This window comes from Phodopus roborovskii, unplaced genomic scaffold (assembly GCF_943737965.1).
Source record: "Phodopus roborovskii unplaced genomic scaffold, PHOROB, whole genome shotgun sequence".
NCBI lineage: Eukaryota > Metazoa > Chordata > Mammalia > Rodentia > Cricetidae > Phodopus > Phodopus roborovskii.
In genome coordinates, this window is record NW_026125545.1 from 2,419,199 (window position 1) to 2,447,047 (window position 27,849).

Consider the following 27,849-nt stretch of genomic DNA (forward strand, 5'->3'; position numbering starts at 1 on the left):
CCCTGTGAGTTAATGTGAATTGGCAAGCAAAATGCTTTCCCATGAGATGAATTATGTGCTTAGTTGCCTACTTTTTTTTTTTTTTTTAATTCTGAGTTAGAGAGGTTGGAGTAGATAAAAATGAAATAACCCATTATCAAATAATCAATGAAAAAGCTACATTACTGCAATGTCTCTGGATCAATATACAAGTTACCTTTGAGATAGATGAATTATTCCTGGGTAGTTCAGAGCAGAACAAACCCCTCTTCTAGCTGCCTCCCCCAAAGCACTGTGTGTAGAAGCAGAGAAAGGTTTTAACTCAGCAGGGATAAAACCAAACAGCCCCTCTGTCTAACAACCTGGTCAAAACAGTGCCACATGGGCTACTCCAGAGAACTTGGTTTCATGGGCATGGATCTAGAGGCACAAGCTGGGGAAAGTTCAGGACAGTGTATGGATGAAACCCCAGGGAAAGGGTAACCTCACACTTCAGGGGCAGGAGGATACATCTACAGAGACTTTTTTGGTAGTACCTACTGGAATTTGAATTGCTAAACTCTTTGACCTTGCAATTCAATTCCAAGAATTTATCCTACAGATGTAGTTAGACTTTATAGTATATAAAGATGGTTTTATGAGTGTGTTTCTTGTCTGTAGTTAAGATATACACATAACTTGAAAATATCCATCAAAATGGAAATGCTGAAGTAAATTGTTGTATGTCAATATTGTTGAATATTATCAAACATTGAAAATGAGATAAATATATATGTGCCAATATTGGGACATTTGAAAGTTATTGTCTCTCATTGCATACATTACTTGTAAAATATGGATAATGGCATTCAATTACCATTTGATGAGTGCAAGATATATACTAAATGTTATAAAAGTAACCAAAAACCTACTATATAGAGCCACATTGGAATCCCAACTCTTAAGGAGAGCTAGGGAGATGATGAAGGAAAACAGCTTTTATTGGACATGATGCTACATCAGGTTGCTATTGACTCCACACATCATCTTATCTCCCATGGTCCAGAGAATCTTGTCAGTTTCAGGGGCTTACTGAAGCTATTTTGAGTGTTTGCCTTCCTGATAAGGAGCTTCCCCGCAGTATGGAATGCTTAAATCATGGAGGAAACTATTACACAATGACTCTCCAGAAGTGCCACTTGTCACCCTTTTCCATTCCACAAGCCAGTGAATCAGATGACCAGGCAGTGATTTGGGAAGGATTTAATTTTCCAATGGGAGCATATCCATGAAAGTCTAGCAACAAGTGTATGGTAAGACAGATAGCAGATATTTCAAACAGTGATGCAGTAGAACCTACCACTACACACAAAATCAATTGTAATCAATCTGGGTTTTCTACTATCATTTAACTCAATATTTAGAAGGCGACTTTCTGTAATCTCAGCAACTTCTTTTCAAAGTAGTAACTTGCTTTTCTTTTTTTAGTTTCATTCAAAATCAGCAGTTAGCAAACTGTTAAGGGAGCTCTAGTAGAATGCTGAAGCATTCACACAGGGGCTGTGAGTTTAGTCTTACCAATTAGAACATGAAGATGAGTGTCTTAGTTAGAATTTCTGTTGCTATAAAGAGACACTATGGCATGGCAACTCTTATAAAGGAAAACATTTAGTTGGGGCTGGCTTACACTTTTAGAAGTTTAGCCCATTATTGTCATAAGGAGAAGCATGGCAGCATTCAGGTAAACATGGTACTGGAGTAGAATCTGAGAGTTCTACATCTTGATCCACAGGGAGCAGAAGGAGACTTTGTGCCACACTGGGCATAGCTTGAGCATGTGAGACCTCAAAGCTTGCTGCCAACACGGCCACACCTCCTAAGAGTATCACTCTTTATGGGCCAAGCAATCAAACACATGAGTCTATGGGGGCCATACCTATTCAAAACATCACATTCTATTCCCTGGCCTCCCTAGGCTTGTAGCCATTGCATAATGCAAAATGCGTTTAGTCCATCTTCAAAAGACTATGGGGATAGCCTATTACAACCTCAACAATATTTTAAAGTGAGATTCATACAATATCTTAACTGTAAGCTCTTGTAAAATAAAAACAAGAACAAAAACGAAAATAGATCACATATTCCAACATAAAATGGCAACATAGTAAGGAAATTGAACCAAAGCAAGACTGAAAACTAGCTGGGTAAACTCCAAACTCTGCATCTCCATGTCTGATGTCAAAATGCTCTTCAGATCTCCAATTCCTTTCACCATTGTTGACTTCAACACACTTGGGCTGGCTCCACTCCCCGTTAGTAGCTTTCCTTGGCAGGTACCCATGACTCTGGCAGCTCTAACATTTTTAGGTCTCCAAGGCGATCCAGACTTCAACTTCTCAGCTTCATATATGGCCTCTCTGGGTCTCCATGCAGGGACACTTCTGCCACACACCTGGTCTCAGTGGCTTTCCTTAGTTGTGGAGGGAGATTCCATAAACGCTTTCTTCTTTTCTTGATTCTAAAGCCAGAACCATGTGACTGTAGCTGCCCAGTTCTGCTGCTTACTGGGGCTGGAACATGGCTCACTCATTCAATTACTTCTTCATCATCTTTCTGTTTTTGATGGCTCCTTTTACTGCTTCAGCTTAGGCATTCTAGAATGTTCTCTATAGAGATCAGGCTGGCTTTGAACTCAGAGAACTGCTTGCCTCTGCCTCCTGAGTACTGGGACTAAAGGTGTTTACCTGAACCTAGATGTTTTTAAGTTTCTTTTCACAAGTTGGAAACTTAGTTGTGTGGGGTTCTGCCCTGAGGTCACCACTCCCTTTATTCCATCTCTTAATCTCTTTATCTCCTTGAACACAGGATTTAAGCTCCATTCCACTTCCTGGTGCCCCTTTTCTCCTCAATTTGTACATTTTATATTTTTTACTTGCTCAGATTGCTCCTTTTCAGTATAGATTTTCATAAGAGTGAACACTAATAACCACACAAGAGTCAATACTAGGCTGTTTTGAGATTTCTTCTGCTAATGACATTAATTCAAAACTCTTCACTTTAGCTTCAGGCAGACTTTTTGGACAAAGGCAAAGGGCAGTCACAGTTTTCACCAAAACACCACAAAACTCATCTCTAGGCCACATACTAACATTCTTCTTCTCTGAAACCTCTTATGCCTGGCTTCCGCCGTTCAAATCACTCTTAGCATCACTGTCTTCCATGCTCCTACTAGTAAGGTCCATCAGCCTCACTGCTGATGGGTTCAAGCAACCCACTGCTTTCCTAATCCAAAACCCGAAAGTCCATATTTCTCCAAACAAAATCATGATCAGGCCTATGTCAACACCCTAGCCCCTGTTACCAACTTCTGTTTTAGTTAGAGTATTGCTGTGAAGAGACACCTGTTGTGTTGTGATTGGTATAATAGAAAGCTGAATGGTCAATAGCTAGGCAAGAGGTATAGGCAGGATTTCTGGAGAGAGAAAGGAAGGGGAGGAGAATCTAGGCGCACAGGAGATGCCACAAGACATGGAGAGGAAATAAGAGATGCAAGATGAAAGAGAGGTAACGCCATGTGATAGAAAGTAGATTGATATAAATGGTTGAACTTAAGTTAGAAGAGTTAGTCAGGAACAAGCCTAACCTATAGGCTAAGCTTTCGTAATTAATAAGAAGTCTCTATGTCATTATTGGGAGATGGCTGGTGGGACAGAAAAAGACTCATTACAGATACCATGGCCATGGTAACTCTGATAAAGGAAAACATTTAACTGCGGCTGGCTCACAGTTTCAGAGCCTTAGTACATTATGGTCATGGTGAAAAGCATGCAAGCAAGAATGGTGCGAGAGAAGGAGCTGAGAGCTCTGCATCTTGATATAAAGGCAGCAGAAGGAGATTGTGTGTCCTACTGGGCATAGCTTGAGCATGTGAAACTTCAAAGCCACCTCCTACAGTGACACACTTCCTCCAACAAGGCCATACCCACTACAACAAAGCCACACCTCCCAATACTGCTACTCTCTCTTAGTCTATGAGGATGATTTTCATTCAAGCCACCTGAATGGGTTTTTGTCTTTTTCAGTTCTTTCTTGCATATATTGGGCTTCTCTGCAGACAATGACATAATATCAATACAGACTAGCTATAAATACTAATCTGAAAGCTCAAGCAATCTGTGTGAAACCTAGGGGCTAAAATGTAGGCATGTAACAAACTTTACAATTGATTTGATATTTTCCAGTGCTTACATTCAAATCCAAGGTCTTGCACATAACAGGGACATACTCTACCACTAAACTATATCCCTAGCCTTAAAAATAGACCAAAAAATACACATCTAATTTCATTTCTCACATGGCAAATACCAATGCTTATAACAAATTTACACAAAAGCTGTCTGGTGCTTAGCAATCTCTCAAAAGTGTAAATTTTTTGAGGACCTAATGTTTCAGCACTTATCTCCTAGTTACTGTGATGGGCTCTGCCTCTTAGTGAGAATGTGGGTGGGGAAGCTTACTAAATAGAGTTAAGGTTTCCTAAGGTGTGCTGAAGCTAGCATAAAGTCCAATGGGCTCTTACGAACACGGTCATTCATATGTATAAACAGACACCACACACACACACCTTTCCAAAGTTTCATGTCTTGAACTACCTAAAGGAGAGAGATGATGAGTTTGTTAGAGAAGAGCCCTTGCATGATTCATTTCCAGCCTTGCAAAGTAGTTTGATGTTGCATCAGTAATGGATAAGAAAAAATGCTGCTTTCTAATAAGAGGCACAAGAATTGACTTGGTCTTGGAATTTTGTCATCATGACTCATTAGCTTAAGCTTAGAAGGACAAAACGTTGTGTGCTTAGCCCATGAATAGAATTAATGAAGATTACATCTCATGAAGGGCCCTATTCAGGCTTTAAGTGCTTTGGGCCTATGAACTGATGAAGCCTCTGTTCATACAGTGACCAAGCACCAAGCTCAGCTAGCTTATGTCTTTGCATTATGCAAGTCATTACATCTCTGTTGCAGCATCATTCACCGCCCACCACCACCACCACAAAAAAAAAAAAAAAAAAAAAAAAAAAAAAGGACTGAATGTGCAAGCAAATTCTTTATCCCTATGATAGGTTTCTGATAAGTAATTTAGCATGGGATAGTTAAGAAGAAGCACTTGAGGCATGCTTGTGAGGTGTGTGTGACATATGTGTACCCCAGCAGGCATTTAATACTGGGAAATACACATTTGTTTCCTTCTTGCCTTTGCTGCTATGAAGAAAGATATTTTGTCATTGGAAAACTATGTTATAAAGCAAATATGCTTTATATATTTACCAGGCCAGCCCAAGAACTTAGCCCTGAGAATGTGGACCAGGGGCCAGGAGCTGCTGGAAGGATGGGCTACGGGAATGCCAGCCTAACAGAGTGTGGAGAGGGGAATGCCAGGCTAACAGAGTGTGGAGGAAATGAGATTAATATTCCTCAGGTCACAACTGGGCTGAGTCTCAGGCTGTGACAGGCATAGGTCTATTGAAGAAGCCTAGGTCACTGAGGATTTTAGCTGGCATCATGTTGGTTCATGGGAGAAACCAGAATAATGGCTGACACAGAGCTTTACAGTTGCTAATGCTCATATCTGTCTCTTGGCTAAGTGTGTTAGCCACCATACTGCTCTTAGGCAGCAGGGTGGGGGGGAAGCAGGGTTTTCCTTCTTTCTGATCTCAGCAGGAAGATCACCATCTCAGCGGAGATGTACAGATTTAGCTCTTTCTCTTTCTCAGTGTTTATCATTTATAGTTATAACCACACATTCCTGTATCATATCATCTTATCTCATTAAGAGTTTTTATGAAGAGATTAAGAGTTTTTGTGAAGAGGGAATATTACATTTTACATTCTCCTTCAAACATGTATTTATCTGACCACTTGTTTTTTTCTCTTTTGATCTAATACCACAGGGCCTTACATGAATATGTTTGGGGGGCACACTTATGTGTACCCAACATGGGTGTATGAATATGTGTTCGTGTGTGTGTGTGTGTGTGTGTGTGTGTGTGCGTGTGTGTGTGTGTGTGTGCGTATGTGTGTGTGTGTGGTTGCATATGAAGGAAAAAGTTTGAAATTTTTTTTTTCTAAATCACTCTCCATCTTATTCTTTGAGTCTGGGTCTCTCACTGAACTTGGAGCTCACCAATTGAGCTAGACTGGCCAGTGAACTCCAGAGACCCTCCTGTCTCTGCCTCCCCAGAAGAATTATGGATGCATGCCACAGTTTGAAGCATTTTATGTGGATTAGAAGGAACCAAACTCAGTCTCATGATTGCATGGCAAGCACTTTACTGGCTGAGCCATCTCCCTAGCCTCCAGATTTCTTAATATTGAATTATTTTACATTTTAGAGTAAAACTTTCCTATTGTAGTCTTCCTGTAATGTATTGATGGGTCCCCTGTGCAAAAGTTTATCAGATTTTCTTAAAGCATTGAAAACCTTCACTTCTTTCTTAACGATCTGGAACAAGTGACATTATAGACATCATGCCTTTGGATTTAAAAGTATGCATAGATCCATTTGGGACTGGTGTCTGCTGTAGGGCACTGATTTTCAACTTTTACACTTTCTGTTAAAGTTATTGGTTATTTATTTCTCTATTGCTTGTTTGAACTTTTTAGTTAGTGGGCACTAAGAGATGGCTCAGTTAGGACAGTGCCTGTTGCATGGGTACGAGGAGCCAAGTTGATACTCATGACTCACATTTGGACACAAAGCTGGTCATCATGGTGATATGAATGTGTAATTCCAGTCCCAGCAGGGTGGAGAGAGATGGATCCCTGGTGTTCATTTGCCAGACAGCCTAGGCTAATTGGTGAGTTACAGGCCAAGCAAGAAGCCTCAACTCACAAAACAAGATGGCCCGTCCCTGAGGAGTGATTCTGTGGTTGATATCTGCTTGGTATGCACCATTACACACAGGCACACACACACACACACACACACACACACACACACACACACACACACACACACTTTTGCTTAGCGTACATGAGTTCCATCATGACATTTGTGTGTGTGTTTGTATATATATTTTGCTTGCACTTACTCTTCAATGTCGCCCTCCCCAGCCATTCCTCCTTTCTTGTGTGTGTGAGAAGACATGGGATAATTGTCTTCTTTCCCCCTGGACCCTTTCTTGTTCTTTTCTCCTCCCTCCTTCCATGTACTCACCCCTTTCTTACTTCCATGGCATACATGTATTTGTAAAATATAGTTTCTGCATATACAAGGGAAAGTGGTTGTCTTTCTCAGTGGCATATTTCCCTTAAATTGCTTGAATTTATATAGAACTCTGAATCATATTCTTTGGTTGTTATTATTTTATATGTTATTTTTAATACTGTGTAATATTCCATCCTGTAGCTATGTTATGTTTCTTGTAGCCAGTTTTTATTTTACTAGGAGCCTTCAATGACTGTTGATGGATAAATGAAGCCAGACTTTTCTTTTTGGGTTCTACCACAAGCTCTGCGCTGGAGTCCTTGTTGGGAAGAGTCTAGCCTTTGGAGTGAGATCTTGGCTCTGTCACTTAATCCACTGGGGCTTTAGGGGAGTTAAACATTAATCTCCTTGCACTTTAGTTTTCCCTTCTGGAGAGAGGGTTTACAATAGTAATTTCTTTCTCCTCTAGGAGAAAAGAGCCACCTCAGAGCTGCTTCCTGTCACAGAACTGACTGCCAGGACAACTATTGCCGCTAAAGCCCCCATCAGGGGGAATGGTCAGGTCAAGAATGTGCAGCAGAAATGTGTTATTACAACTTTTGCTTCAAATGCCCAGGAAGCCAGAGAAAGGCTGCAGTCCTATTGCAGAGAACCGCACCTTTCCATGCTTCCCAGAATCAAAACCTCTAATGGGACAAGAAGTGGCCTCTACCTCTTCTACTTTCCCATGCCTGTGAAATGCAGAGGTGGTGAAAGCCAGCTTGCATGCAAAATCTGGCCTCCATACATGGTTGTCAGCTTCCTAGAATAGGGAATGTGTGAGATAGTCCACAGGGCTATAATACCTTTTATGATATTGTCATGAGGTCTATATAAAATAATTCATAGTGTGCATTAGAGAGTAAGATATCAGTGCAATTTATTGTTGATTACAAAGAGCAAATAAATCCCATGCTAGGATTGATTTCCTAGGCATGCATTATTAATAATATTTTTCCACTGTCCTGAAAAGATTTTTAGTATTGAAGAAACATTGTCTCACAACAACAACAAGAATGTGAAGAGAAGGTAAAGGCCTAGGCCCCACCAGTGGGATTTGTTAACTGACAAGTCAGCCATTCATTAACAAGTACATTTATTGATGTAATTCACGCCTGGGGCTCGAGGCTGGGATGCAGAAGTGATCCAGATGGATGTCATCTTTGCTTGGTGTGTAGGTATGTGGGGAACAGGAGTGGGATGAGGAGACCTTATAAGAGACTATCACAGAGCAAAGGACATTTGGAAGGATCTTTCAGGATGACAGAGATTTTTAGACAGAGAAGGAAAAATAGGCAAACACAGAATCACATGAGGCCAGATTGATGAAATATTTTCAACATCAGCTCAGGTGGAGCATTCCGCAAAGTATCTTCCACAGCACCCTCATTCCCAGAATGCTCTTGGGGAGACAACACCCAAGTGTGATGCCCTTTGGAGAACAAGTGTAAATAGCACACTAAAATGCCAAAAACCTTAAAGCAAAATGTTGACTTTAAGTCTCCTATTCTCTGACCATGGAAAACGCCTTTGATTAGATATTAGCATAGATAACACTATACAAAATACTGTCCCTAAAGAGTCAACCTTTACATTCTGTGGAGTGAAAATGAGGCCAGATAGGGTGGGAGACAGAGACTGCTTTTCTCCTGCACCTTGAGTTCTCAGTAGTAAGCCCACAGTGATGGGAAGGGACTATTTGGAACACAAAGATGATAAAGCAGTGAGCATGTTAGAGAGAATGCAGACGTTTCCATTCTCGGGCTTAGGGTTTCATGCATAGGAGAGTTTCTTCCTATAGGAGCCAGCAGAGCCTGTTCTTGTTGAGATATGTTTGCCAGATGAGGATGTGTGTAGTATTTCAGTTATTATGTACAGTAATAAATTATCATTATCCATGTAACATTCTTATTTAGTTGGACATTCTATACTTCTATCAACTAACTTTGACAGCAGTCCTCTTAGGGACAACAGAAAACCTTTCTTCTTGTTACTGCTACTCACCAATTACCCAAAACAATAAACAACAAAAACCAAACAAAAAAGGCAGGCTTGTATTTTACTTTCTAACAAATCACAGGGCCAATTCCTCTAACTGTCCTGTTTCTGAGAAGATAAACCTATTATGTGTAACTTTGTTTCTTTCAAGTTCTCACAGGGCTTCTGTGCCAACAAGGAGCACACATGACAAATATTTAATCAGCTTGGACCCTACTGCTTGGAAGGGCACACCTTGTGGGTTCTTCCAGTCACCGTGGCCAGCGGTAACACTTGCATAGGTGACACATGGGGAATGATCAAAGTATGCTTGACGGAACTGAGGGATAAATATCCAAGATGCCAGGCAGCCTGAACTTTACAAAAGGTTGACATTTGCTATCACACACTCCATGACAGTACCACGCTTCCAAAAGGTTCTGTTTATAGCCATGTAATTCCTGATTCTTGACTAGACCTGAGAAGAGATAGCAGATAGTCTTGAACCTTCCTGTTTCTACCTATCTTTGTCCTGCCTCACCATAACTCATTTAGCCCTCAAAGACCATCCATTATTAGTTGGCCAAAGGGTCCTGATTGTAAGACAATTGAATAAAAAGTTCAGTTAAAAAGAACGTGTCCCACGTCTGTCCCACCTCCCCCCTCCCCCCCCCCATACTGTCGGTGCTTAGGCTGTTTGCTGGCTCTCAGCTATAGCTCTGGTATAAATTGGGCATGATCTTGTAAACACAAATGTAAAGTCTACTACGGCTTTCCACAGCTTTTTTTCATTGCATTCTTCTGTGTGGGTTGTTTCTCAGGAGGCAGCAGGACGAATCTCTGCATCCACAGAGAAGGCCATGGCTCCCTTAAAGTGTTGATTAACTACACGCATGAATTTGCTCATTTTTTTTTTTTCAAACTCTGAAAAATGTCCATACTGTGCTCCAGGAGCTTCGTGCAAGGCACGAGTGAAACAGATAAACAAAGGTGTCTCCAGGATTTGGGAGCTGGCAGGTTAAACAAACATTTGCAATTCATCATGGAAAGTCAATAGCATTTAACATTTGTGTGGCTTGCTGAGGTTGGGGTTCAGTTCCACCTGAGGGAGGTTGGGGTCTGGAAGAGCTGCCCAACCAAGATTCTCAAATGAATCCTGACCATAAACAGGCCTTTTCTGGGTTCAGAGGGGAGGATGGGAACATCATGCAAAAAACAAGTGCAATTTGTAATTCAGTGAGGTCTTCCATGGGCTGAAGATAACTTATTGGGAGGCAGAAAGAAAACACCATGCGTTCTTTATTTTTTTGATGTAAAAATAGCCATCATTAGTATTAAGTATGTGATTTACATGTGGATACATATTGTTTATCAGCAAGATGGCTCCCAACTTAAGACAGCTTGGTATGGGGTGTTTGAATTTCTAAAGGTACCGAGGCAATACACAATCTGATCTTTTCCCAGGTTGGTGGGAGACAGTGGCATAGACCCTGACAACAATAGGCAAAGGGCAGTGAGGAGCAGTTCCGGGTCAGCCACCATATTACAGGGAGAGATGCTGAGTTAAGATGGTCAGCAGGCTAGGTGAATGCAATAACGGGATATTTTCATCTTACAGTGGGTTCACTGGGACAGAACCCCACCACGGCCTAGAAACATCTGTGTACATGCACACGCTAGCGTGAATGTGGAGGCCAGAGACTGATGCCATTTCTCCCTGTCTTGCTTTTAAAAACGTAGTTCCTTGTAACAATTTTGTACATGTATATCATGTTTTCTGGTGGTTTTACCTTCTTATTGTTTCCCCTCACCCACTTCCCACTGAGTCCCTTTTTATTCCCAACAAGCACCTACTTTTACTTATTTTTGTGTTTTCCCTTTGATTTTGATACAGGGTCTCTCACTAAACCTGCAGCTCATTAATTTAGTTAGTCTGGCTGGCCTGCAAGCTCCAGAGATCTGCCAACCTCTGCCTTTCCGGCACTGGGATTAAAGGAGAAGCAGATAGGGTCTGGAGAGATGACTAAGGGGTTTTTACAGAGGACCTGGTTCAATTCCCAGCACCTACGTGGCTCTTGACTGTCTGTGACTACAGCTCCAAGCCCCTCTTCTGGCCTTTGCACATAGCACATAGATAGATATACACGCAGGCAAAATACCCATACACATAAAATTAGTAACAATAATAAAGAATCAGGGAAATTACTTTTAGTGTGTGATTGGTTAAATTTAATCTATTCCAAATATCCAGTAAGATAAAAGATTATTACACATTTTTTTCTTTTGGGGTGCTGGGGATCAAGGCCAGAGCCCCACATGTACTCTACCACTGAGCCACAGTCTAACCCTACCATATCATAAAAGACTATTAAAACAGCATCTCTGTGAGAAAGCTTTGCAATCCTAAGGAGGCTGCTAAGAGAAGGGAGTGGGAACCCAGACACTCAAATGACATCTAGGGAAGGCTTTGTGAATCTCATCAGTACAGAAACATCTTGGTCAACATGACTCTGTTTTTACTAGTAATTGAAACTATTTAGTTCAAGCAGAGAACAGAAGCTGGAGGCCCATCTTCACAGAGGTAGAGACTGTCCCTGTTCAACATTCTGTCACCATTTATGTGACACCCCACCCACCCACCCAGAAGCTGCTGGAACTGGCTGGCTGGGGGATCGTTTGTTCTGAGGTTAAAACTGAAGCTGCACCTGACCTCAGCTGTCTGTGGATGCTCACCTCCGCTGAACCTCCCCTGAGAGTGCAGTTAATGTCACTTCAGAGGCCCAGAACTGGTTTTCAGCTGCGAGGAACATACTAATCCTACAGCAGCACCCTTCAAAGCAAACAGTATCTGTTCATAGTACTGGGAATGGGTGGTGGGCTTGGAGAAGCCTGGAGTTTTACCTGATGCAGAAGGCAGTTAAACTAATGAAGCGGTAAATATCATGGCTGGTTTGCAAGGCAAACCTGGGGTCTCCGGATATGGTACTGGTATTGTGATGTCTTGGCCCACTAGATACCCAGAGTTTACAGTTATTTCAGAGACAATGGATTGCTCTTCTTTTTGGAGGAACTTGTAATATTTGCCTAAAAAAGAAGTGTTGTGGGGGAGGGCACTAGAGACTACCCTCATATGTTTGAGGGATTGCTCACTCTATATGATCAGATCAGGGCACATTAGAATACATCTTTAGCTTTAATGCAAAAAGAGACATTAAGGCATAGACATCAGGTTGTTTCCCCAAGGAAGTAGTCATTAACTATCCACTTTAGATCAAGCACTGTTACTTACAGAATTCAGTTAAATACAAGATATAGTGTAGATGTAGCAGCTGAGTGCCCAAGCGTGCAACAGTAGTTTTGACACGGGTCCCAGACTCCAGGCATGTTGAAAGGAGGAGTCCTATATCCTGTCTGTGAGCTGGGTACTTACTGTCAGCCACTTGGCAAACTATTCATTGTGGTCTTTAATTATATTTGATTTGTGATAAAATTATTGATATTGACATTAAAATGATCTGGCCAAAAAGACATTAGTCAAACTGACTAATATTTTTACACTTCTTTGAGAAGATAAATCCTTTTTTATTTCTTCCCCTACTTGGAAGTCTCAGCCACAGGAGCTGATAACCTCCCTTCCCCCCATCTTGCTGAAGGCCAGTTGTCTGTCATCTGGTCCTGCCAGGCAAAGGTCTCACCTGAAATCTTCCCAGTATACTGAGGGTTCTGGGAAGCTCAGTTTTCAAGCAATGGGCTAGGGTTTGGTTTTTTGCAATAATACAAGTATATACCTGGTTAATTGAGTGTCCTTATTTTTAAATTGCCAGTATCAACACTAACAGTGATCGCTGGGAACTGTGCCAGGCTTTCAGCATACATTATCATTGTTTAATTTCCACAACAGCTCTACAATGTAGGAATCATTACTGCCTACATTATAGTATAAAGAAACCAAGACTTAGGGTACTAAGTAATCTGCTCAAAGTCGTGCTGACCGGTGGGGCTGACTGTGGTCTTCATCCTTCACGGGAAACCCTGCTGCCATGTTCAGAAAGAATGAACTTTTACCTTTTCTTTTTTCTTTCTTTAATTCCTCCCTCCTCTTCCCATCTTTCCCCTCTCCTCTTTCTTCTACCCCTTTTCTGCATTTCTCCCTCTCTCAACCTAGTCTTGAGCTCATGGGTTCAAGTGCTGCTCCTGTCTCAGCTTCTTGAATAATTGAGATTCTATCATATTTGACTGTTCCCCCCTGTAGAAAATTTAAAATGAATATGGTTTGAGTTTGTGGCCAGCATTTTTATTGAGTGGCACTGGTCTAGTCAGTTTGGCCATTTCTTTGTTCTTCCCTTCACTCAACCTGTCCTGGCCCTTAGTAAATGCCAGCAGTAGCTAGACTCTGAGGGCACAGCTGTTATCAAGCCAGATCCTTCTCCTGATCTAAAGTGACTTAATATTCTACGAGGGCAGATGGGAACAAACAGTGAGAAATAACTCCTCCAGTAGCTAACTGATCACAATCACTTGGTGTTAAAAGGAAACCAAGATTAGGTTGGGCAGATTCTGGTCAGGGCATCTAACACTTAGGCACTATTCAGTAATATACCTTGAAAAGTATGTGCTGGGCAAATGGATGAGTTTGGGGTTAGAGTTAGAGGAAACTCTTCTGAGGAATGATTCTCAGAATTCTGAAGAATCAGGAAGAAGTCATGTAAAATGATGGTGGCTTCTGTTGTGGCTACAGGTCCTGCTGTAGTATCATTGGCTAACTTTCCCTTGATAACTGGTCTCAGGCACACAGACAAGCCCAGAAGTTTGGGAGCTGTGTTACTTGCTATGCAGAGGAGTGCTGTCTCAGGAGCTAGGAAGGAGGGAGCATTCTTTCCCAACCTCCCTCTGGCCAGCACCTCCAGCACTTTGAGCCTCAGTTTTTCTCAAACGGAAGCTCTGTTGCTTCCTGTTCCTTTCCTCCCAGTCTTCAGACTTGGCCTCTGCAGCCTTGCTCTGTATTTCACAGTCCATTTGACAGAAGGTTATTTTGTTGTTGTTTCTGCCCTGTCTAAATGAGACCTCCAGTCGGGAGAATGACTTTTAAATCTTTTGTGGCCCTGGAGCACAAAACGTTCCCAATTTCTTCCCCTGAGCAGTTTCAGTTTCAGTGGCAAGTTACAATAGAGTGCCTTTTATCCTCTGGAACAGTGCAGCCGCTTGCAGAGGTGAGGGAGGCTGCCTGGTTATGTTGCACATGGAATTTATTGCCCTTTAACTAACCTAATATAGGTGGCAGTGGCTGGAACCGGGCCTGTTTTGGTCAGCCTGGGAGGATGTCCTGATCCTGCCTGGGGTTCCTCTGCAGCCCCTGCAGAGCTGGTCTTGGATGAGCTTCCTTTGGTTCTTTGCAAACCTGCTCCCAGGTGGTCAGGTTACCCAATGAGCCAGAAAGCAATAAAGTCATCACTTCTCAGCAGGGGGTGATTTTTTCCAGGGCTCTGTGTGGGTGTCTCAGGCTTCAGCATAAAGGGGCCCATCTGGGAGTGAGCAACAAATTCATTTTGGAAACTGTGTATCATTTCCTGAGCTTAACGAATATTTGTTAAGTCAGGGAATAAGAATTTTCAGTGGGGCATACCATGTCTTGATATGTCCATACCATCTAAGGTAGAAATCTAATCAGCAAGGTATTATAATGTGATTTCTATAAATCTTACATGGCTCTGTTCTAGGATAGTTCTAAAAGCTGACGTGGCCTTGGCAGACTGGATGTCTCAGCAACCTCACCCTGCTCTAGGCTTAGGTGACTGAAAAAGGCTAGTCCGTGGCAGGTTTCTAAAGGGAGAAGGTGGTTCTCAAGATTTTGTGTTTGCTTCTTGTACCGATTGCCCCTTATAGCAGGTGTCTCCTTGGAGCGTGGCTGGGGAAGCTTCACCACCAGGATTTCCATCCAACTGGTGGCACAAGGTGACACATCCTCCTATAGCTTCTCAGGTGATTTAACTGTGCAGTTGGGCTGGGAACCCTGGTGTGCAAACACATGGGCTCTACAATGGACACACCTCGCGTCTGTCTCGTGGGGCGGGCTTCTGAAATCAGGAAAACTGTGATGACAAGTGAGGAGTTGACATTTATAGTATTGTTTTATGAGATGCATAACTAATGTGCCATGACCCCTGCACTCCAGTTTTAGGCCTTTCCCACCTTAGCTACTTTTGTGGTAGCTTCCTGTGGTTGGTGTGAGGCTTTCTCAACACCTGTACACAATGTACTCTAAACCTTGAAAGGATTTATTACTTTTTTTTTTTTTTGAGCTACCAAGTGATTGGGGGCTTTCAGAACGGTCTTCCCGGAAAGCTAGCAGTGAGCTATCACTTGCCTGGCTAGGGCTGTGTCTCCATGACCCCTCCCCTCCCAATCTCTTTCAAATGAGGGACGGGTCTCAACACTCAGCAGTCAGATCACACAGGTCAGCGGAAGGTGACTTGAACAGCCTACTTGCTGGCCAGTCATCTGCTCCTTTATCTTTGTCACTTATTTTCCTTTGAAAGGGCCCTTTCAGATGAGGGGATAGTGTTTTGGAAGTGTTGATCTAGGGAGTAATAAATAGCTTTGGAAAGAATAGTGTTTGTTGTGTGTGTCTGCTGGCCCGTGTGAGGGTGCTGACCCAGGGCAAGGGGATCCTGCGAACATCTGGCCTATGTCCAAGGCATAGCCCGCCCTCCCTGCTTGTCCCCTCCACCATTTTATCAAACAGAAATCAATAGCCAGGGCATAGTATTATAGAGTGAAGTGCTCATATAAATAAATGCAAATGTTCGATTATTTTCCCAGTACTCCTACCCCATAAGGCTTATGAAGCATGTAGAATGGTTTTTTGTTGTTGTTGTTGTTGTTGTTTTTGTTTGGTTGGTTTTTTTTTTCCAGAAACAGGGCAGTTGGATTCTAATCAAAAGTTCTGAGTGGATTCTTGGATGTTGCCTATGAAATCCATTATGAACATTTCATTAGACTGGGGTTTCTCAGCTGGGCCTGATCTCAACTCCCAGGGGACATGTGGCAACACCTGGAGATATTTTTAACTGTCACAACTGGAGAGAAGGCTACTGCTGTCTTACGAGTAGAAACTAGGAATGCTGCTAAATATTCCCAGATGCACAGGGCAGCCACAAGAGCAAACAAGTCACCTGGTCAAAAAAGTCAGTAGAGCTGAACTTAGACACACAGCACTAGCACTGGCCTAGGAATCTCAGAGCCTATATCCAAGTGAATCCAGGTCTTATGCTGACACAGCTGGCTTAGCGGGGTGATAGCCCTAGCTGCATTGGTCACACTGACCAGGGGCTGACGAGATGAAGACAGCCATGTTCAGAACTCTGTCCCTAGCAAGGACTGCACGTGGAGTGCAGAGCTGGGCACCTCACAGTGTTGTCTCACTGGATACTCAACTCACAGATTTCTTGTGTGAAATTGCCCTGCTTGGGTCACATAGCCCGAAGCACAGGAGTCCCTGTTTGTACTTCTGAAGGAGTCTAGATCACCTCTGCCCAAGACAACTCAGGAAGAGGTAGTGGTTGAGCACTGTGTCCTAAGGAAATCTTCTGTGGGAACAAGACCCTGCCCTTGAAACTTTTTAGGTCTTACCTCATTCAGGATTTGTAGAGGGTGAACATGCCAGCGCTCTTGCAAAGACATCTGCAGTCTTATTTCACCCAGGGCTGGTAGGCTTATTTCTGAAATCCTAGGCTCACGGAAGGAAAATGGGTGTCAAAGCCATGGCTTATTCTGGATAATTCCAGATGTTCTTATCTGCAGGGCGATGTCCCTTCTTCATAGTTCTGTGATAAGAAGGGAAACACTGACCTATTTTGCCTTCTATAGGAAGAAGGGGGCATGAGAAGGCAGCCAAGGACACGGTAGGATAAGAGGCACAGATACCCCATGCAGGGACCTCTGGGATGAAGGGATAACCTGGGGCAAATTCTTCTGGGCCATAATGAGTTAGATGGAACTCAAGGATGCTTGTGGCTGACCAGTCCTGGTGTCTAGGAAGGTGCCTGTCAGTTTTATGACCTTGAGGAGTCCTCTGGGCAGCTACAGAGAGGTCTCATGGGACACTGGGTCACAAGGGCAATCACAGCCATGTATGGTTTAATAATCGAGACACATTTTGAGACATGTACTGCTGTTGTGTGAGCTACATAGAACATAGAAGGTTTTGCCTACCGTGCCCAGGCTGTGCTGTATATAAGTACAACTATAGGGATATGATGAAGAAATAATAACATGGGATTAAATACACAGAAATGTTCATTAAGGGTCAGGGTTTGCATTCAGGACACACTTTAATTTGCCTTCTATTGCTGTGATAAACACCATGACCAAAAGCAACTTGGGGAGGACAGGGTTTATTTCAGCTTAGAGTTCACAGTCCATCTTGAAGGGAATTCAGGGAGGAACTGAGGCAGAGGCCATGGAGGAGCGCTGCTTTCCGGCTTCTGTTCCAAGCCTCCCCATCCTATTTCTTATGCACCCAGCACCACCTGTCCAGGGTTGGTACCACCTACAGGGAGTTGTGCCCTTTGACATCAATCATTAATCAAGAAAATACCCGGTAGACTTGCCTACTGGCCACCCGATGGACGTTCTTTTCTCATCTTGAGGTCCCTCTTCCAGGTGGCTTTGGCTTGTGTCAAGTTGACACAAATCGAATCAGGACAGGGTAGAACCTGGCAGGTCTGGAGAGGCCATTTCTGTCCAGATTCTTTCCTGAAGGGCTGCCTAAATCAGGGCAGTCTAAACCAGTTAGATAGGTCGTCTGCCTGCAGCCTCCAGCCAGAGCTTCAAGCAGGATGTTTTCTGATGGGCTGTCTACTTAGGAATCTTTTGGTCCAAGTGGGAATTTGGGCTTCAGGAAGCAGAATGGAAGTAAAATCCATTCTGGACAGCCCAGCTGGGGGCAGGCCCAGTCGTACCTGTGATATCCATGAAGTGGTTTACTGTCTTGTTCCCCTCTTTCCTTCTATCTTTATTTTTCCATTTATTCATCCATGCAGTGGTGGCACATGCCTTTAGTCCCAGCACTGGGGAGGCAGAGGCAAACAGATCTCTGTGAGTTTGATACCAGCTTAGTCTATAAGAGCTAGTTTCCAGGACAGGCTCCAAAACCACAGAGAAACCCTGTCTCAAAAATCCAAAACCAAACCAAAAAAAAAAAAAACCATTTATTCTCCCAGCCCCACAGCCACCTTTCCTTTTCATAAAAATTTCCTCAGAATTGAAGTAAAAATGATTCTTAAGGCAGTGTGTAATCTTTCTCTGGGAGAATAAGTGGCCTTAAACCAAAGAAAGTTGCAGGATTTTGTTTGTTTTGTCTATTTTTTTTCACAAAGAAGAGCACACTATGATGCAAATGGCATTTATTTAGCATCTTCAGTAGGAACCATGGTTGACTTTGCCCTTTCCTTGATCAGCAGACAATCTATACCACCTCTCTGCTCATGGAACTCCAATGCCCCTGTTGACTCCACACCCTTGTGTATTCATCCCAGTGTGAGAGGGGTGCTTGTTGCCTTGGCCCAATTCAATCAATCATATATGGATTCCTCTGGGCGGGGTTTGGTTTAAGTCTAGTAATGGCCAGTACAGCTCAATGGGACAGGCAAGAGCAGACCTTCTCGGGGAGGTATCTGCTCCCTGCTTCGTTGCTGGCTGCCACGTGATGCGCGGCTGCTCTACCACCTGGAATCCCACAAGGGAGAGACATTGCAGATGGAAAAACAGCGATGAGAGTCTCTTTGGCCTCAGGAACATTAGAACACCTTGCCAAGCTGGGTGTGATGGCACATGCCTGCTACTGCAGTACTTAAGAGCCTAAGGCAGGAGGATCATGAGTGTGAGGACAGTCTCAGCTACGTATTTATACAGCCTCTCAAAACAAATCAAATCTGCTTGACAGCCTTGGAACTTCCTGTTCTCTGGAGACAGCAAATTCATCACATACATATTTTGGTGATATTTTTAGTTGGGTTTTCTGTTGTTTGAGCCAAATGCACCCTAATAACAGCCATGCTAAATGCTAAGGCCATCTCACCTGATTCGTAGAGCTCCATATTGAGAAAATGGGAACCCACAGAGTTGAGACATCAAAGCCCACCTCCAGTGACATAGTTTCTCCAATAAGGCCACACCTTCTAATCCTACTAATCCTCTCAAAGAGTGCCATTCTCTGGTGGCTCAGCATTCAAATATACGAGCCTATGGTGGCCATTCCTATTCAAACCATAGCAGGAAAAGTTCAGGCAATACATGGAAGTCATCTAAAGTATATCTGTCCTGCACTGAAGCTTTTCCTAATGGGTCCTTGTCACTTTTTACAGCCAATGCCTAAGGACTTGCAGGGAACAGAGTGGTGTCATGGTGAGGAAGGGGGCCTGACAATTAGTCTTCTTGCCTATGAACTCTGGCTGAGAGATTTGCTGTATTCATGGCCTTAGGTAAGTAATGTTCTCAACCTAAGTTGTTCTATATACAAACAGATCTAACACTATTTCACCACATGAGGTTATAAATATTAAATAGAAAAATAAATATAAATATGTATAAAATAAGTATTATACAGAGAACATTAATTTATCTCTATGTGTATCTATTTGAATCATCAATAAGTAAATGCTCTATCATGGTGGCTCTCACTTTGTATTACAGATCCTTGGTCCATCTTCCTTGATGTGGATTCTTAACTTGGGAATAGCTGCTTTCAATAGTGAGTGCTTCAATTAATCAGTCTGAAGTCCTTTGGCCTCTAAGTTCATCACAAAGGTTCAATATAGAAACAAAAAATTTAAGTTCCACTCTCTCAAAGGAATCGATTAAAAACCTGTGTTGATCTTGTTTTGCCTTGTGAAATTATGGGTGACAACTTGATTTTCATTTTGCCTTGTGAAATTATGGCTGGCAATTTGATTTTCATTTTGCATGGTTTGCCTCCAAATATAAGAAGTGAGATATTATACTTATGCCATTGGTCTTCAGCATGTCTTCTGGAGGCTTTGTTCTCCAGGGGAAGGAAGTCACAGTGTCCATCATTATTACTAAAGGCTCCCACAATGCCACATGAGAAATAATTTCCTGAACAAATTTTAGTAAGAATTATTTCCTGTTGTAATATCTATTATCAACATCCTGTCAATCCCCTGACTTCTTTTTTTGGGTCTGACTTCTTTGCCTTCGGTTCACTCAACAAGGCCTTGGGGCTAGGGTTAGGGTTAGGAGCTGGGATTGAGTACTTTATTTTCACAAAAACATAGCTTCTTTATTTCATTTAAAAAATGTCTGTGAGCACAGAGGCCTGAGAGGGTATGGGATCTCCTGGATCTACAGTTATGGGTGGTTGTGAGCTGCTCCATGTGGGCATTGGGAACCGAGGGTGGGTCCTTTGCAAGAGCACTAAGTGACCTTAGTTGTAGAATCATCTTTCCAACCCATATATAGCTCACTGATAGCTCACGTCCCCCATTCCCTCCTGTCTTAGTTAGGGTTTCTATTGCTGTAAAGAGATACAGCAGCCCTTATAAGGAAAACATTCAGTTGAGGGGGCTCCCTTACAGTTCAGAGGTTCAGTCCATTGTCGTCATGGTGGGGAGCATGGTGACAAGAAGGCAGGCCTGGTGCCGGTGCAGCAGTGAGAATCTTATGTCTTGCAGGCAACAGGAAATGGATTGAAAGTCACACTGAGAGATGCTTAAGCAAAAGAGACCCCAAAGCTTGCCTCCCTGCAGTGACACACTTCCTCCAACAAGGCACATCTACATCAACAAGGTCGCACCTTCTAATAGTGCTGCTTCCTTTGGGGGCCATTTTCTTTCAAGCCACTGCAGCTCCTAACCCCTCCCTCTCTCTCCCTCTCTCTAACAATAGTTTTTTATTCTCTGCATGACTGGCTAGACAAGGTCAGGGGTCAGCTGGCTGGCCCTTTCCCTTTCCCCATCTCAGAAGTCTCACTCTAAGCCCCTAGAGGTGGAGAGTTCCACAGGGTCGAATCCTGGTTGTCTGCGTGCGCCTCCATTGCCCTCACAGTTTAGCATGCTTTTGCTGCTGTGAGCAGTTACACCCCCAAAGGCAAGATTTTCACTGGAATTCTCTTATCATCAACCTCTTCCCAATGCTCTTATGAACCAGCTCTGATGAAGATAAGCTAAGTTCAAATATGAGTAGAGTCCCCTCGCCCAAAGCTAGAGGTTGCAGAAACAGTCACTTCCGTGACTTGAACGATGACTCTTTTTAGTGTGGCTGCCCTGAAGAAGGCTGGCAGGCACTCCTGCATCAAGCTCTGTCAATATGCTTCAGGACAGTGAAGTGTTCTAGCCCAGAGAGGTTGTTTTGATTCAAGTCACCAAGTACAACGACACCTTTCTACGCTTTTCTTTATGCTGTTTTGTTTTGTGGGATTATGGGGTAATGGGAGGGGTGGAGAAAATTCATAAGTAAGATTTTAACTTTTTCCTACTTGCTGCCAAGAAATATATTGTGTGCTTAAGGTCTTGTTTATTCATTCAATAAATATTTATTAAGTGCTTACTGGGTGTTGGGCAGTGTGCCAAGGCATTCTTCCGCCAAGTCTGTTAAACAAACATTGTTTATTGTCCTCTGGAACTGTAGGATGAGGTCCTGGGTCAGCTGATGTATGTACAAAACATACCATATTGTATTGTGGGGGTCCCTGGAACCAGACACTTGGCTCCCAGTCACTAAAGAGCCCCATGGTTTCCTGTCCCCTGCTGTGTAGTGACCCTGGCTAGTCCATATTGGAGGCCTTTGGCTTGAAGATTATACAGAGATGGCTCATATAGTCTCCATGTGTCTGTTTCTTTGTAGAGGCACAATCAACAGTCCCTCTCTTGAAGATTATAGTAGCACAGGGTAGCCCAACAGAGGGGGGGGGTCATTCTTGTGCCAGCCCTCATCTCCACAGAGGTAAGAATTTGACTAAACTGAGTACTTCCCAGCTTGCTTGAACAGAAGGAAAGGGGAGGAGTCTGTCTGGCCTATAGGAGGCCACTCTGGGTGGGTGGGGGTCTTACGTTGAACTTAAAGTCACTATCATGTAGTGCCTTCTGCGCACCAGTCCCTGCTCTAGAAAGCAGACAGGTGAAGGTCTTTGCCCTTGTGGGTAGCACAGAGCAACAGGATGGCACTTACCTGCTGCTGGCCCTGAAGCTGCAGGCACGATAGAGCAAGGAAGAAACATGAAGGCCTGATGTTTGTGGTACCTGCGTCTTTTAAAACCAGGAACTCCTGTGTGCTCATACTTGCTGGCGGCTGCAAAAATAGGTAAGCCTCTTTAGTGACTTGGCCCATGTGTCCAACTTATTTCTGCTAGCGCAATGGTAAAGGAGTCTAGAAGCATACTCTTAGAACATTCTAGAACTCACAGATATCAAAGGCCAGTGTCATCCTGCTTAACTATGTCAGAAGACCACAATAGCTGTTCTAGTAGCCGGTGTTTTCTCTTTTAAAGATTTAGTTATTTTTACTTTATACAGATGGGCGTTTTATCTTTACATGTCTCTGTGAACCACATGAATGTAGTGCCCTTGGAGGCTAGAGGAGGGAATTGATCCCTTAGAACTGGAGTTACAGGTGGTGGTGAGATGCCATGTGGATGGTGGGACTCTAACTCAGGCTTCTGTAAGAGCAGATAGTGCTCTTTATCATGAGCCACCTCTCCAGCTCCTTGAGTCAGTGTTTTCAAAGCATAGTTTTATTGACTGGCTGCCTCACTCCAGCTGGTAGTAGTTCTATGCTGCTAATTAGAAATTCACTTCAAAACCAGTGACTTAAAACAGCAAATATTTCTTAGCTCATAAAAATCTGGATGCAGCTCATTTGGAAACCTCAGGCTGAAGATGTCTCACGAGGCTGTAGTCAAGCTGTGTGCAGGGCAATGGTCCCATGGGAAAGCTTGACTTGGTGTAGGGGGTGCACTGCCAAACCAGATTCACTTCCAAGTCCCAGTCCACTGTCACTTGAGCTTCTTCTTAGGGAGCCACTTTATAGCATGGCAGCTGATGTTCCCTTGGGAAATGATGGGGGGGGGAGCATTACAGAACTTTATGCTTTATGTCACCAAAATCTGGACTTGATACCCACCACTTCTGTCATGACTAGTTGTTAGAATCAGGTCCAGCATTCACTCAGGAGAGTGTTCCATACCTGGAGGGCCTGTTGATTGCTGGTCCTCATAGGGGGCACTTACCAGTTCTGGGAACTTGTTAGATATGCCAGCTGTTGGGCTCCATCCCAGACCTACTGATGAGAAACTCCAGAATGAGGCTCTTGAGTAAGTGCTCAAACAAGCCTTCTAGGTAATCCTGATAATGCTATAGGCTGAAGACCACTGCCTTAGAGTAAGGCTTGATGAGCTCCATTGTAGTTATTGTGGGCCTGCCTCTGCCTCAGCTACTCAACTCTGCCAAGTGTTAGGAACATATTACACAAGGCATATAAATGAATGGACATAGCTGTGTGCCAATAAAACTTTATTTATAATGACAGATTCAGGGTACCGGAGACTGATTGATCCCATTCCAGGTTATGGTTTTTGTCTTTTTTTTTCATTAGAGTAGCAAGGAAGTTTGATGTGATCAGAAACTGATAGGGTTACCTCTATATGTCTTTTTTTTGGGTGGGTGAGGTTGGACAGGGTTTCTGTGTAATAGCTCTGGCTGTCCTAGAATTCACTCTGTAGACCAGGCTGGCCTCAAACTTGGAGATCCACCTGCCTCTGCCTCTGCCTCCCAAGTGCTAGGATTAAAGGCATGGCCATCACTGCCTGGCTCCCATGTCTTTTTTTAAATCAGGAAAAGTTGTTTCTCTCTTTCTTTCCAGGTCAGTGGTAGGTAAAGCCACTCCTTAGCTCTTGAGTGGTTATCCAGACATGAACAGAGTTGTCTATGTAAGTGGGTCCTGACGCTGGTTTTTTGAGTTATTTGTTTGTCGTTGTGGTGAACTCCAATAAACCTCCAACTCCCTGAGACAAGAAGAAGATGGTCTTTGAGTTAAACAGACATGAGTCTGGAAGCTAGCTTTATCAGCTTTGTAAATGTGGTAAGTTACATAGCTGCTCCATGGCTCAATGTCTCCAGCTGTTAAAAAGATAATAAACTCATGCACACCACACAGTTATCAAGGGTTGGATTTTTTAAAAATTTTAGTGTGGTGTGTGTGTGTGTGTGTGTGTGTGTGTGTGTGTGTGTGTGTGCCATGATACACATCTGCAGGTCAGAGGACAACTTTTGGGAGTCAGCTCACTTTCCACCATGTGGTCCAGAGATCCAACTCACACCATCAGGTTTGTAGAATAAGGACGTTTATTCATTGAGTCATATCACTGGCCCAAGGAGTTGTTCTAATTAATTACCTACTGTCATGTGACAGATGACCCCAATTTTAGGAGCTTAAGTCAGTAACAGCTGGGCAGGTCTTCTGCTCCAGTGCTGTCATCTGTCTCTCACATGCCTGTCTGAGGGCAGCTCATACAGGGCTGTCATTGAGTACCTTGGATTTTTGTCTTCATGGCATCTCCATATTCCTTGGTGTTTCACAGCATAGCGTAGTGGCTTCCAAGAGCACACGAGCTTGGAGGACCGCACCCCGGGTTACTTCTTCAACAAGTCACAGAACCAGCTCAAATTCCAGACTCCAAGAAATCTGTACCCACCTTTACAAGGGCACTCTAGGAAGAGAGGAAATTAATATCAAGATATGCTTGTCAGGGAGCCTGGGCGGTGACAAATCACCAGTGTTCAGTGCTTGTACAGGAGGGGGCAGGAATGCTGTTGCCATGTGAGAGCTTAGACTCACTGGAGCAGTGTGTTTCAAGGCTCTTTGGATGTGCTTGGATGGTCACAGGGATGTTTCTTCTCTCTAGAGCTCTAACCATTTGTGCAGTTTCTTACAAAGGCTCTTGTAACACTTTAATTTCCCAAGAACTCCATAGGCCTAGGACCCTTCAAGGAGCTATGGGAGAAAGGAGGAGAGGAGGCCTCTGAAGTGACCATCTCAAGGGTCTTGTCTCCTTACGGCTGAGCCATGGATCCTTGCCCACTGACTGGAACAGAGCCTGTGAGCAGAAACAGGATCAAAGAGGGTGTCATGGGAGAAAACACTTTCCTAAATTTTTCTTTTTGTTAGGGGTCAATGGAGTGAGTCATGCGGCAGGATAGATTATTCCCTTTCTTGGGATTGAGTAGACCCTAGATTTTGCAATACAGAAAAATAAAGATTCCATTTGGAAATCTGATGTCAGCAGGCTGTGAGGGCACATCTTGATCTATAATAAAGAAACATCTGCAAAGGTCAGTAGGTGAAACCCTGAGCTAAGTGGCAGCGTCTGAGAACTTGAGGAAAATAGATCATGAAGGCCCCATTCAGGGGAGGAGGAGCAGGTGATGAGTGAAGTCTGTTTTCTCTGGGCCATAGAGACAGTCATCAGTCATCTACACATCCCCATTATCTCTCAAAAAAGCACCTGAAATCTAAACTCACTGAAACTTCCTACAAAACATTGGCACCAACTATTTGAAAAATAAAAATGCAGTTGTGGCCCACTGAACACCCAAACATACATCAGTTGGCAAATTGTTCCTGGCAGTTGACCTACAAAATGATTTGCCAGAGATGTGGGCAAGAGATGGCCACTCTTCCTGAGTGGTAGCTCTCCTCACATTAGCCAGAGCTCCTCACAGAGTGAGTAGAAGAAGGGAAAGGAGCAGTGGGCATTAATAGCAGCTTATAAAGTGTAAGAGTTCCCTTCTGGATCATGGAGGAGACAAGATCACCTTACAGAATGCTGACCTCCAAGGTAAAACAGCCTGATGAGCTTGCTAAGAAAGCACAATGGTCATTGTCTTCTTCAAAGACTGAGGGTCCCTTAACCAGAAATTCAGTATGTGGGAGAGTCTAGACAACTGTGATCTAGGTTGGATGGAACTGGCAAGGAGGAACTGGAGGGCTCTGGGTAGGCACAGGGAGTATTTTGAGCTCAGAAGGATTAAAGGGAAAGTCAAAGCTTTCTTTGATTTTGCTTTTAAAATTTGAAAGCTGGAGTTTCTAGAAAGAAAAGGTCACATCATCTTCTGATCTCTTCATGACACCCTGTTCAGAGGAGATGGGCCTGGGAGAAACCCTGGTCAGAGGGGTTGGGCCTGGGAGACACCCTCTGGATTGTTTTCTATCTTGTGACTCTTTCCAGGGCCTGACAAACAAAGGGCTCCCGATTTACTGACTCACAAAATGATTTACCAGCTGCCTCTTCCCTGAGGAGGTAAACAGGCAATAAAATAAATGAAATCCCTATTCTTTATTACTTGACTCCCATAAATCATCATTCACCCTGGATGAACATTTATCTTTCCAGCATCCCAAACTATTTAAAATGCTGTTTCCTGTATTTTCAATGAAATAGAAGAAACAAGAAGTCAGTGATGATGTGTTTTAGGGGTAGTTCTGCTAGTAATAACTGTTGGATTGCAGAAAATGGGGAGGGGGTAAGATTTTAGGGTCTTCTTGTTTCTTCTGTGCCCAACTGTTCCTGGGATTAGATTCACACTTAGAACTTTTGGTTCTCGCCGGGCTGGATAAGATCACATAGGATATCACTGGCCATACTTGGTTACTTGTAAAGTCTATCTTGAGCTAAAAGCTTTCTGTGTCCAAATAGGGGAATTTTGTGTGGTGCCAGGGAACAGAGGGAATGCTATTGTGTCACCATGACAACAAGCATTTGCATTAAGAGCAGGCTCCTCAGGCCACATTACAGTCACATGATCTGGAAAGGGACCCCTTTGAAGCCCTTGTAATCTTTCCCCAAGCCCGACTGTTAACATCTTCTGAACATAATCATTAACCATGTTCTGTAACAGATAATTACCCACTGGAAGTAGCATTTTCCATCCCTGAGTGCTCTGTGAAATTCAGAGTGAGAACTATGCAAGTGTTTTTCTAACTAACCAAGGAACATAAAGCAATTTGGCTTCTCCTTGAAATCTTGGAAAGTTCTCCCTGGATATCTGTGCCCCAGGGCTCTGGGGTTGTCCTTTGCCTCTGTTTTTGCCTTAGCCCCAGCAGGTGCCTCCCCAATGCTGTGGCTCCCGGAGCTGTTGGCAGCTCCTCGTTTCTCAGGGGACTGGACTAGTGATAGTTTGTGCTTTGGGCTTGTTGCTGTCACTTCTCAGGACACACAGGGATTTGTGGATTTATCTTTACCATGTGGTCATAGTTGGGTCTCAGGAAGTCCCTATATCCAGAAATGAGCTCAAGCTGAACTATAGAAGGATAAAAGTTAGCATTCCTCAGGAACTTGTGAAACTGGGTCCCTCTGCCAAGGGAGCCATTTCCCTTACCTCTGGCAGAAAGAACATATGGCTGCCTGTGGTTGCACATCAAAGCCCACGATGGCCTCCAGGCCCCCTCAGACCCTGTGCAAGGCACCTTTTTGTACATTTCGAAGTCTACACGTGTGCCCTGGCCAGGTGCAGTCTATTTCTTTCTCTCTGCTCTAACTCTTCCAGATGCCTCTGGATATTTTCTCTCTCTTAGAATAAAAACCTTCCTCCTAACAACAGTTTCTTTGCTGTACCCCTGACCCTGGGCATTCAGGTTTCTCTCTTGGCCCTTATTTGC